At 35.3% G+C, this 11847-nt stretch overlaps 1 pseudogene; it reads right to left on the bottom strand.

Moving 5' to 3' along the window:
* Positions 1-403: 403 nt before the first annotated feature.
* On the bottom strand, positions 404-607 carry LOC117283464 (annotated as a pseudogene).
* Positions 608-11847: the final 11240 nt, after the last annotated feature.

Here is an 11847-nt window from a genome sequence, read left to right on the forward strand (position 1 = left end):
TAAATTTTCCCATATTTAGAATAGACCTTAAAATGTTAAAGTTTTTTTTCAGTAGCTATTATCATGAGGAAAAATATAGTATCATTTCAAGATCTCTTAAAATGTTTTGGTCTATGGCAGATTTACAGTTTTTGTTTTCTTTAACAAGCTATATTTGGGGCTACTGTAATGTGCCATCTTTTAAAAATCTGTCTTTTTCTTTTGGTATACTTTCAAAGTTATAGCATCCCCTACTAGAATGGCACAGGAATCCTGTATCTACCTTACTTAGACCCCTGAATTGTGTACATCGAGCCTAATGTGCTGTTGTAGTTTATGTGGTGTATACAAATGCACAGCTTCACAAGAAACACACATACTTGGTTCATGGTTCACATTTGGCCTGCCACTTTGTGAGCTCCACATCTGTGGATCGAATCAATAGCAGGTTGAAAATATTCCAAAAATTTATCCATAATGCGCAAACATTTTTATTCTTTTCGTTATTCCTAAGCAATATGCTAGGAACTATTTATAGAGCACTAACAGTTAGGGAAAAGTTTTCAATTAGCAATAATCATGCCTCAGATAAGCCTCACTGGCTATGATGCTTCCACTGCATAAAGCGAACATTGACCGTTACAAGAAAGAGAGTTGGTTAAGCATCTGGAGGGCGTCCACCGTCACGTGTCAATAGCACGCCATTCACGTGTGGGACTCGCGCATCTTAAGTTTTTGGTAATTGTCAGGGGTCCCAGATCCAACGCTCCTTGCATACAAAGGGATGCCATCCCGAACTATGTGAGAGAAAAGTAGATACATATTCATTGGCTTTTAACGTTTATGTCTATTTCCTAAGGAAAAAAGATACTTTTAACTGCAGCACAGTAATAAAAATCAGGCCATTTAATAATATTGCAGTACCATTATGGAATCTAGAGTTTTTCATGAAAATTTCGTCAACTTGCTTAGCTCAAAATCCAAACCAGAATACATTTTAAATTGTAGTGACTCTTTGGTCTCCTTTAATCAGAAACACCTTGGTATTTTTTTGAGAGTCTAATTTTTTTTAAATTAAAGATTGCAAACATACATGACAACAAGAAATGAAGATACTAAATAAAAATTTCAAATATACATATATATGACAGCAAAAAAGGATATGAAGTAAACAAAAATTTATGCAACACAGACTGATAATTGAAATACATTATTAGTTTGATATGATCTTCAAACATTATATGTTCTTTCTACTCCTCTTTTCATATAATATTTTTGAAATAATGTAATTACAAATAAAGCAAAGTTACATATTATAATTGAGAAACTGTCCTCAAAATTTAATGATTTATAAACTCCTTGGTTTTATTAATTTGATAAATATCATATGCTTGTTGATTGTACCACCTGCATTTTCTAACAAAACTTCCCACAGAAAAGAAATATATTTATATTTGAAACCCAAAAGCAACTAAAAGAGTTCACATTTTTAAGATCATATTTTTCTGTTTCTATTTTATTATATCCCATACTTATTTTTATTATGTTTTCATAAACATAATGATAGAATTTAAAACCAATACATATGTAATATTCTTCCCAAGCAAATGACTATGAATTAAATCAAGCATGTAATTTAGAGAAATCATAAGGTTGCCAGAGAAACTATCAATATACCAAATGTGCCCAATCCTACCACATTCATGCCCATGTTTCTCATTTAATAGTGCACACATATATGTAAAAACATGCCCCCCACACATATACACAATGCATATTTTTTACAATACATTATATACTTTGGTATAATAAAACAGTGCAGTGATGTGTGTAATGTTTGTGATTTGTGCGATTTGAGAAAAAACAAGTATCATCTTTGAGGGAGTTGGAGAATTTTTAATATGTACCAGATACTAAATGATATTAATGACTTGTTATCCATTTATTTAAGTGTAGTTATGATAAAATTTACTTAAAATTAATATTCATTATCAGTAGAAAATAGGTACAAAGATATATTGATAACATAACAAAATTGGTCTTAAGAAATTTCCAACCAAACAAGCTGTAGTGACAGAAAAGGAAGTTTGTAGAAAGCAGAGATGAAAGAGGAAAATGACAGATGGACCTTAATACTTTTCATACTACTCATATATACAGATTTCATAAATTCTTAAATAAAAAAGCAAAGAAAATGAGAATCAAAATAACTCATTAATTTGGTAGACCAACATATAGAGACAAGGATTAATGCATTGATAAATTTTAAAATATGAAAAGTAAAGACTGAGATTTAGCTCAATAGTGCTGTACCTGCCTAGCCAGAACAATGTGCTGAGTTTAATCCCCAGCACCAGAGGAAGAAAAATAAAGAAGAAAAGAGAAAAGAAGCATATGTGCTTTCTAATATACTCAATAGATTAAAAATAAATTATTTGTTATCTCTTCCTCTTGAATTCTTCCCTTCACAAGGATTTAGTGACCTTCTTTGTCTCGTTCAATCAGTTTAGGTTTGAAACTTACTTTGTCTGTGAATAAGATTGCTACCCCTGCTTTTTTCTGGGCTCCTGTTATATGAAGAAGTTTTCTGTCCTTTCACTTTCAGTCTATGGGCTTCTTTTTGCACTAGATGTGTCTTGTATACAACATTTTATTGGATTTTGCTTCTTAATCCATTCTGCTAGTCTATTTCTCTTGATTGGTGAATTGAGGCCATTGATATTGGTGGTTATAATTGTTATGTACTAACTTATTATTGTCATTTTTTTTTCACCTTCTCCTTTTAGTTTCTTACCTTACCTACTTGATTTGCTCTGTTGGGCCTCGTGTTGCTACCTTCATTTTCTTTTTCTAGGATATTGTTTAGAATTCCTTGTAGTGCTGGTTTGGTATTCATGAAGTTTCTCAGGTGTTCTTTATCATGGACATATCTTATTTCCCCATTCATTTTGAAAGAAAGTTTTGCAGGATGCATCAGTCTAGGTTGGAGGTTGTTCTCTTTTAGTACTTGAAATGTCCCATTCTAGGCTCTCCTTAACCTAAGGGTTTGTATTAAAAAGTTTGCTGTGATTCTGGTGGGCTTTACTTTGCATGTGATTTGTTCGTTATCTCTTACTGCTTGAAGTATTTTGTTCTTTTGTCGGATTTCTGGGATCTTGATTATTATATGTCTAGGTGTAGATTTTTTTTTATCACAGCTAGTTGGAGTCCTATATGCCTCACTTATCTGTATGTCAAATTCCTCCCCTCTGTTTGGGAAGTTTTCTATAATTAATTCTGTGAACAACTTTTTTTAAGTCATTTGCATTTTCTCCTGCTACTTCTTGAATTCCTGTCAGTCTATGTTATTCTTCTTTGTATTGTCTAAGAGTTGTTGGATCAATTTCTCATGATCCCCTACTGTTTCTAAGAGACCTCTCTTTTCACGGTCACTGACTGCAATTTTATCTTCTATATCTGAGATTATATCTTCGGACTCTTATTCTTTTGTGAACACTCTCAATGGAGTTTTTAATCTCCTGGATATCTGTTCAAATCTGTTCTATGGTTTCCATTTCTTTCTTGTATTGGGCATTTATTGTTTCCAATTCTTTCTTATGCTGGGCATTCATGGCTTCTATTGTGGTCCTGAGCTCATCTACTTTCCTCTTAGTTTCTGTTCTAGAGTCTCAAATTACAACTTTCATTTTGCTCATCATCTCTATAATTATCTTGGAAATTACTTCTGTTTCAAATTTCTCTAGAGCCTGACTGGTCAGTTTTGTTACTTCCTGTGCTTTGAGTTCAGGGTGTCCTGATGATTCACTATCAGACTTTTCATCCTCATCTGCCCCACTGTTTGCCATTGGTGAACTGGAAGTCTGTCCCTGTATCTTGCTTAAGCATTTTCTCATTTTTACTATTGTTGTTGGGTTGTTCTTAGTTTTACCCTTAGGTTATTACTTAAATCTTCCTGATATAGTTGGGCTTCAGCCCATGGGTCTCTAATGACTTACAGACATTCTCATTTTCATAATACCAAAGAAAACAGCTCATTGAATCAATCACAATCCTTTATCCTAATTGATACAATCAGCACCACAATATGATCAAGCACAATTTGCAAATTCACCACTTGTGGTAGTTACCAGTCTTTGATCTTCAAACCATGTGAATTAAATTAAAATCAAGAAGCAATCCAAAATATGTTTACAGTGAATAACCTTTTCAAGAAGGATATTTATCATTTAGAATAGGGGCTTAAGACAGAGTTAAGACAAGATGAGTAGATAAGTAAAAGAATTAAAGAAGGTTTCATATGAAGCCAGAAGATGTAGACTGACCAGACAATCTTCAGGAAACTGTTATATTCAAAAGGGACAAACAAAATAGAAGTATAAAAACCCTTTAGTGAGGTAGAATGACATAAGAAAAGAACATAAAGAAAAGAGAAAAAAAAAAGAAGAAATCTGAGTTAGGACAAGAGCAGAAACAGAAAGGGAGATGAGGGATAAAATAGTGGAGCAAAAAACTGAGTTGGAGAAGGAGGACAGGAAAAAAAAAAGAATTTGCATAGTGGAATGAAAAAAAAAGAAAAAAAATGAGTTTGAAGGGCTTCTTTCAGACAATACCACTGCTGTCATAACATACAATAAGCGCTGCCATGTGCAGAGTCAAGTCCCCTGATCTCAGCTAGCTGGTGGCAGAACCCCATGACTGACCTTTGGCTGTAAGGCCCAGACTGAGTTCCCTGACCTCCTGAAGGGTTGAACTCCACTCAGTTCTACTACTTGTTTTCCCTGCCTCTTCTTTAAAGATGTTCAAAGTTGGAAGTGCTGCCCTTTATGACCACCTCTGCCTCTACAGAGTAAGTCCAAAGACTGGCACAATCAGGAAGTCTGAAAGCGTGAGGGGAGAGGTTCAGGGGTGCCTGTGCAGCTAAATTTCTAGCGCTGAAGATGGCAGCAGCGGCACCAGCAGCTGAGGGCCCAGGTGAACAGCTCAGTGCTTTTTTTTTTTTTTTTTGGTGTGTGTACTTTTTGAAAATAAAATTTTTGGAGGTGAACAGGCCAGTTAGCTTGCAAATCATCTCAATCATTCTGCTCTGTCTTCCTATGACAACCACTTTAGTCTTTTTACATAGGGATACCATTGTGTGTCATTCTGCTTGTTTTATTGCTGTGGTTGGTTTAGGTTATTCAGATGCTCAAAGTATTCTCCAGGTTTTTAATGTTGTAGAGTGATAGTGTTTTCTTCTTGGTAGCTATTTGTTTGTTTGTTTTTTTCTCAGTATAAAGTGTTTTATTGGGAGGTGAAGGAGTAAAACTGTGTATACATTTTGTTCCTGATCAAGCTTGTACCCAGCATCTGATTTCTTCAGTCCATCAACCCCCTCTATTTATTAGGTAGCATTGTCTGAGGAATTCTCAGCAAGAATTTTCTTGTCTCCTTTGTTATTTAGTCATCTATATTGCTTCTAAAGCATAGATTTCATATTATATTTGGTGAATTCATTGAATAATTATTTGATGATCATTATTTGAATGTAGTTATTTTATTTGGAGTTTTGATTACTATTGTCACCACTTGTGTTAGGAAAGAGATTGCTGCAGACATGGACGGACAGACGTCTAACAGCTCAGGGCCACTTCCCAGGACCGTCATGGCTGAGCTCTTTCCTGCTTTCCTGCCCCTGAAGCATGTTGCTCTCCACTCAACTTGTTCCCCGCTGCCTCTCCCCAGCACTGCTTATGTTTGCAAAAGCACTGATAAAAGCTAGTGCCCACTGATTTCTTTTTTTCTTTTTCTTTTTTATTTTTTTTTTTGTACCAAGGTTTGAATTCAGGACCTTGCATTTTCGAGGTGGACGGCGGCACCAATGAGCTAAACCCGCTGTTGATTTTTAAAAAGAAAGACCCGGGTGCTAAAATGTGTTCAATGCAATTGGTATTTCTTATTCATAAATAATAGCCGTGAAAGAGTGAGGCTGTGTTTCTAGCTGTAGTTTTACCATGTTTTTCCACCTCCATCTCCACCTCCATCTCTACTTCTACCTCATCTTCAGAGTGCGGGGTGGGGGGGGAGAGGAAGGGAATCTCATTATTTCTGGTACTTCTATTTCACGAATGGTGGTAAACACTGAATTAGTGATTACTGAGCTGCCCTGCCAATGAGAAACATGGGGCTAGGTTCCTGGGAGCCTTGAATATACTTGCATCAACTGATGAATTTCTCCCTTTGTTTATTATGAATTTCTGGTTCCACACACTTTATGTTACATGTTTTTCTTACAAATAATGAATTGCCTGTAGTAGTTCTCTGCAGTAGAACGCTAGCCTGGTCGGGTTGAATCTTTTCCTGACTTAGGCAATTGGACTATACTCTTTGTCTTTCAGCCTCTCCATAGTGCTGTCCACGACCATCTCTCTCTTGGCTGTCCTCTCACCAGTGCAGAAAGTTAGTTGTTTTGCCAAACTTCTCATATCTTCATCACACTCTATTGATGTTATCTTAATATGTTCTAGAGAGGCCTCACAAGCAATTTTCCTCCTTTCTGAAAGTACTGTAGTATCGCTTTGTTAACATTGAGCTCTCTACTAGCAACGCTGTAACGTCCATACATCTCCTCGAGGCTTCTCTGTGTTTCCTGGCATGAAGCACGCCCTGCAGCCTTAGTTTTCTTAGCACTTCAGTGCCACACTTATGGGGCAATTTTACAACAGGAAAATCATCAAAAAAGCACAAAAGTATGAAAAAGCATAACTTATAGGGTGTGAAAAGGACATTATTTACTATCTGTGCACAGAGAGGATAAGGTAGAGTCCCTGCTTCCTCATCCTTGCCTGGGAAAGTAGCCCAAGTTTCCTTTACTACCTGCACTTGTGCTTTTCCACCAAAGCACCTTAATGGGTTCTGAGGGTACAAATGGATTTTGGCAGTGAGTAAATCGGCAAATACAGAATTGTGAACAGTGATTATCAGTTGTATGTTATAAGGTATTAGATATGATATAAATATTTTGTGAAATATACACTATACCTGTAGATGATACTATTTTTTTATATATAGTTGAGGATCATATATGTATATTATTTCTACATTTCTCTCTCCTCTCTAACTTTTCATATATGTGGATAGATAAATCAATGTAGATATAAATATTTAGCCATCATATTGATATCTTCAACTCCAAGCTAACATTAGAGGATACATTTTAATCTTTCTGTGTGCAACTTTCTTCACAAACATATAAAATATGATTTCACAATCATCAATATATTCACTTATTTTCCTCATGTCTAAAATACACAGAAAAGCCAGGTATGGTGCCACACAACTGCAATGCCAACACTCACGAGGCTGAGGCAAGAGGATCTCACGAGTTCTAGGCCAGTCTATGCTACATAGTGAGTTCAAAACCAGTCTGAACTGCACAGTAGAATTTATCTCAAAAACAAGCAAACAAACAAAAAAATACAGAAGTAGTTTCAATATTGTTGACATACATCACTGTGCAAAACAAGTCACTTATTAGAGATTAATTTATTCTATATTACTGTGTTGGTGAAGTGCTTATACAGATGCATGAGACAATTCTATATTAAGTGCATTTGCATAAATTTGACAGCACAAACATTTTAAGTGAATTTCTAAGAACATGGGAAAAACAAACATTTGCTAATTTCTAATTATTAATCCTTTATAATTAGTTTATATATCTAAACACTTCAGAAATTTACGAAGTCCTAATAACATAAAACTAACCATACAATGATTCCTAGCGAGGCTTAAAGTCTTTTTAAATTTGTGTAATGCTGAAGGACAAATAAGCAAATGTTAAATGCTAACACTATCAGACTTTAAAAGGTCAACTACTGTAACTAGGAAAAAAAGTCTTCAAGCATATTATTTTATAGATTATAAGCAAAATTAGGTTTGATATTTTACTGTAACATTTAAACATTAAAGAAATATTTAAAGATAAAATCTGGAAACCTTAAACTCATCGTTATGCTTCTGATTCAGTGATGCTCACACTTCACCTAGCAACTTTCTGATGCTCAAGTCTGAACTGGGTTCATATTTTGGCACAATTATTAGCACATAACACAATGTTGGCCTTAATAGAGCTCCGTAGATGCCATGTAAAATGCCAAATGAATTAAGGATATCCAGGTTGGGCCTCTCTTCCTCTTTTTCTCTTTCTGTCCCTATTGTTCCTCCATCCAGCCATCAAGCTGTGTGGCAGGACCTGGGGAAAAAACCTTGGTGGCCCAACTCCAAACCGATCGTGAATTCTTAGAGGAGACCAACCATGGAAGGGGACAGCAAGTTCAATCCCGGGCTAAGCAGCTTGTTATTTGGCAAAAGCTTTCTTAAATAAGTGGGAGTGAGGATTTGAGTTGGGATGCAGCTCAGTGAGAAGGCCTCGGCTTCAATACTGAGTACCTACGAACATGAGCTGGACACTTCTTGAATATTCACTATTACCTCCATCCTGCTGAATTGAAACCTGAGCGCATTACTTCATACCAAAGTATTTTGATAACCTAGTTACAGGTAACTAGTTACCTAGTTACATTTTTGATAACCTAGAAACTGTCACCGAGTCCTATAGCCAAATAGAAGATTGAATGCATCTTTGCATTATTATTTACAACCCTGGCTTTATTTCACTAGTGGATAGGCTCTGTGCATCTCAGAAAGCTCTTTTACACATAAATCATTGGTTTCTCTATGCACTAGCATTGAAAAATCCAAAAAGGAAATTAAGAAAATGTTTAGTTTAGGAGTAACATCAAAAGAATAATATACTTAGAAATATATGTAACCAGGGACGTGACGCACACTGATACTAAAATTAAAAGCACTGCTGAATCAAAGAAGTTATAAATAAATGGAAAGATAGCTCATGTTTACAAACAGGAAGATTTAACACTGTAATCTCCATACACATTCACAGAGTTCGCCAAGCCATAAGACTAGAAACTTAGTACCATCTTGAATCTTCCTGTTACTATTTTCTGCCTTTTAATTTAGAGTTTTGTATACCACAAGATATCAGATAGCCTTTGGTATTTCTGACTTGGGATACAATGGTTCCTCTTGGGTTGCCTTCTCATCCCTTATTAACACAAACATCTTTTACTTTCTCTGTAAGAACTGGCACATTGCTCACATCTTGTCTTTCCAAAAGGTTTAGGTAATACAGTTTTCATTCCTATAACTCTCATATTTGCTTGTGCCATTATATTTTGCACGTTTTGTTTCACTAATATTTTTATATGTCTTCTTTCTGGCAGTGAGATGCTTAGTTTTAGGATTTGTTTTAATCATATTGGAAGTAGCTAGCTCTTAGACATGCAAATTTATTTGCTGAAATATCTTCATTTGTTATGTTAAGTTTACATTTATTTTCATGGTTTTAGAGATTGTGTATTTTTCAAGTTTTCACACTTTCCTCCTGACTCATTTCATTTGAGGTTCTGTTATCCAAACTTCTCTTTAGATATCAAGAGAACACACAGTACACATATTGTTAGAATATCAGAAATCACTTTGGGACCACAAGGTCCTAATACCTACTATGAGCAGGGCTGCCAGCTCATTTCTGAATAAGACCAGGACATCGGGAAAGTCTTTCAATGATGTTTAAGTTTATATTATATGATAAGACTGACAAAAGATTAAAGGATGGTGTTCCTATACCTTATTATTATTTTATCAACAGCTTTCTTCTGAAAAATGAACCACAACCCGGAGAATTTCTTCTAAAGCTTCCTTAGAGGCAGTCTTGGGCTCCAAATCCTGTTCAAGGTAGTACTTTTGCATTAATTTTGGTCTCTATTAGTAATCAGAGTACATTGGTTGCAGGGTACAAAGTTTCAATAGAGTAGACAGTTTCTATATTTTTAGCTAATTTCAATGCTAATGTTATCTCTAAATTTATAGTACAAGTTTGGTTTACAAACATAAATGAGTCCTAATTTATGTATATATCCATCTTCAAAATTAAAGTTATCAGATAAAGCTATCATTGAACATTATATTGTGCAAGTGTGTGACATATTTATTTTTATTATGTTTATTCAGTATTTATCTTTTAATATAAGAAGAAATGTGTATGAATTTTTGTACAATATTATAATTACCAGGAGAGATGAATAAAAATACTCCCACCATCCTCAAAATATTCACACTTAAAACTCATACCTGAACTTTTTATAAAACTCCTACCTATGGTGCGTCACTTCTCATTTTTTTTTCAAAGTAGTGTATGAGAAGATGGAGAATCTTTTTTTACTATAATGCTGTATTTGCTATAATGCCATATTCATCTTTTAAGGTTGTCACACTGCCTTAGAAGCAATTTCAGTGCTCCAGGTTGCAGATGGGGGTGATGTTATAAAGAGAATGAAAACAAACTGACAATGTTTTCCAGCTCTCCAATGTTCCTGACAAGAGATATTACATTAAAGCTGAGTTACTCCAAACGTGGAGCCGCTTGTTCCGTTCTCACGCCAGGGTTCATTTTTGTCCCCACCACAGCAACTGCCAAGGGTTTTCAAAGTGCAGTTTTCATCCAGACATTGGCAACTACGATGTAACTAACGTAAAACAGTTAAAGTCAGGAAAAAATCATTTCAGATTTAGTTAATCACTCAGAACCTAGCTTTGTTCCTGGGACACCTTCTGGGATGGTTGGAGCTGTATGCCTATGGTGGTCCGGACAGGGTCGGAAGACAGGATGCCTTTTTACCTTCCTCAATCCCGCGCCATTTCTTTCATCAGTGCATTTTGTTTCCACTTTCCCAGTTCACACCCGAGTGAAGGGTCTTATTTTCAGAAGGCTGTTTTGCTGCCGTAGCACGTAAGTCCTTTCCTTGCTCTAGATTCTGAACTGTCCTTGGGAGGTCGACACTAACTAAGGTTCGAACATTTCTGAGGGAAGTTTATTGTCTGTCTCGCAGCCACCTTCCCTGCGTCAGGAGCAGCTTCCAAAGTGACACAGCATTAAGGTGGTAGAACTTCTGGAGTTAGCTCAGAAAGCCTGAAAAGATGCATGCACCACCAGCCCTTCAGAAACGTAATTAGCATATTTACAGCAACGTTTGCTTTTTTTTACTGGTTAAGGGGTAAGTTAGAAGCAGAATTGTCAAGGTTGCTAGGTTCTTCTTTAGGGACCCATTTTCACAAATTTGGTTTTATTAATACAACTTGGGATAAGCTTGCTCTTAGACTAGCTCAAATGCATAATTATATTCATACAATAATTCAATTTCAATTTTAAATTGAGATGTAAATAACTGGCAAGTTAACTACACTGCAAATTTTGCTTGGTTAATGATTTTCCTTTTTCATAAGGCATATTTAAAATTGCAGAAACAAAAAGAGGACACTTTAATGAGCACCCATGTCTAACATCAATAAGATTAAGCAACTTAATATTTTGCTATGCTTAATTAATCATTTTACTAAAATATTTTAGAATGTTACAATTCTAAAACATACCAGACATGAATAATTCAGTTGGATCAGTCCTCTTCCTTTTAGAAATCACTGTGTCATTCGAAACCTAACAAAATAAATAATTTCCTGATTTTTAAAATCTGGTCTTCATCACATTGACCCAATTATTTATTATATGCCGTTTTACTAATTTCATCAAGTCAGTCTGAATCAAACACCAGGCATAACACTTGATCGCTATGCATTTTCTTTTGTCACATCAAAGGACAGCAGCCGTACAAGTAAATACACATAACTCACAGAATTCATTGTCTTTTCTTTCTGTGTGGTAGAGACTTGTTGATGGGCTTGTACAATGGTCCATTTTCTGGATTTAGGTCTTTTCATTTTAAATGTTCATTCATAATCTGAATCATTGCA

This window comes from Fukomys damarensis, unplaced genomic scaffold (assembly GCF_012274545.1).
Source record: "Fukomys damarensis isolate Sample0158 unplaced genomic scaffold, DMR_v1.0_HiC HiC_scaffold_26, whole genome shotgun sequence".
Taxonomy (NCBI): domain Eukaryota; kingdom Metazoa; phylum Chordata; class Mammalia; order Rodentia; family Bathyergidae; genus Fukomys; species Fukomys damarensis.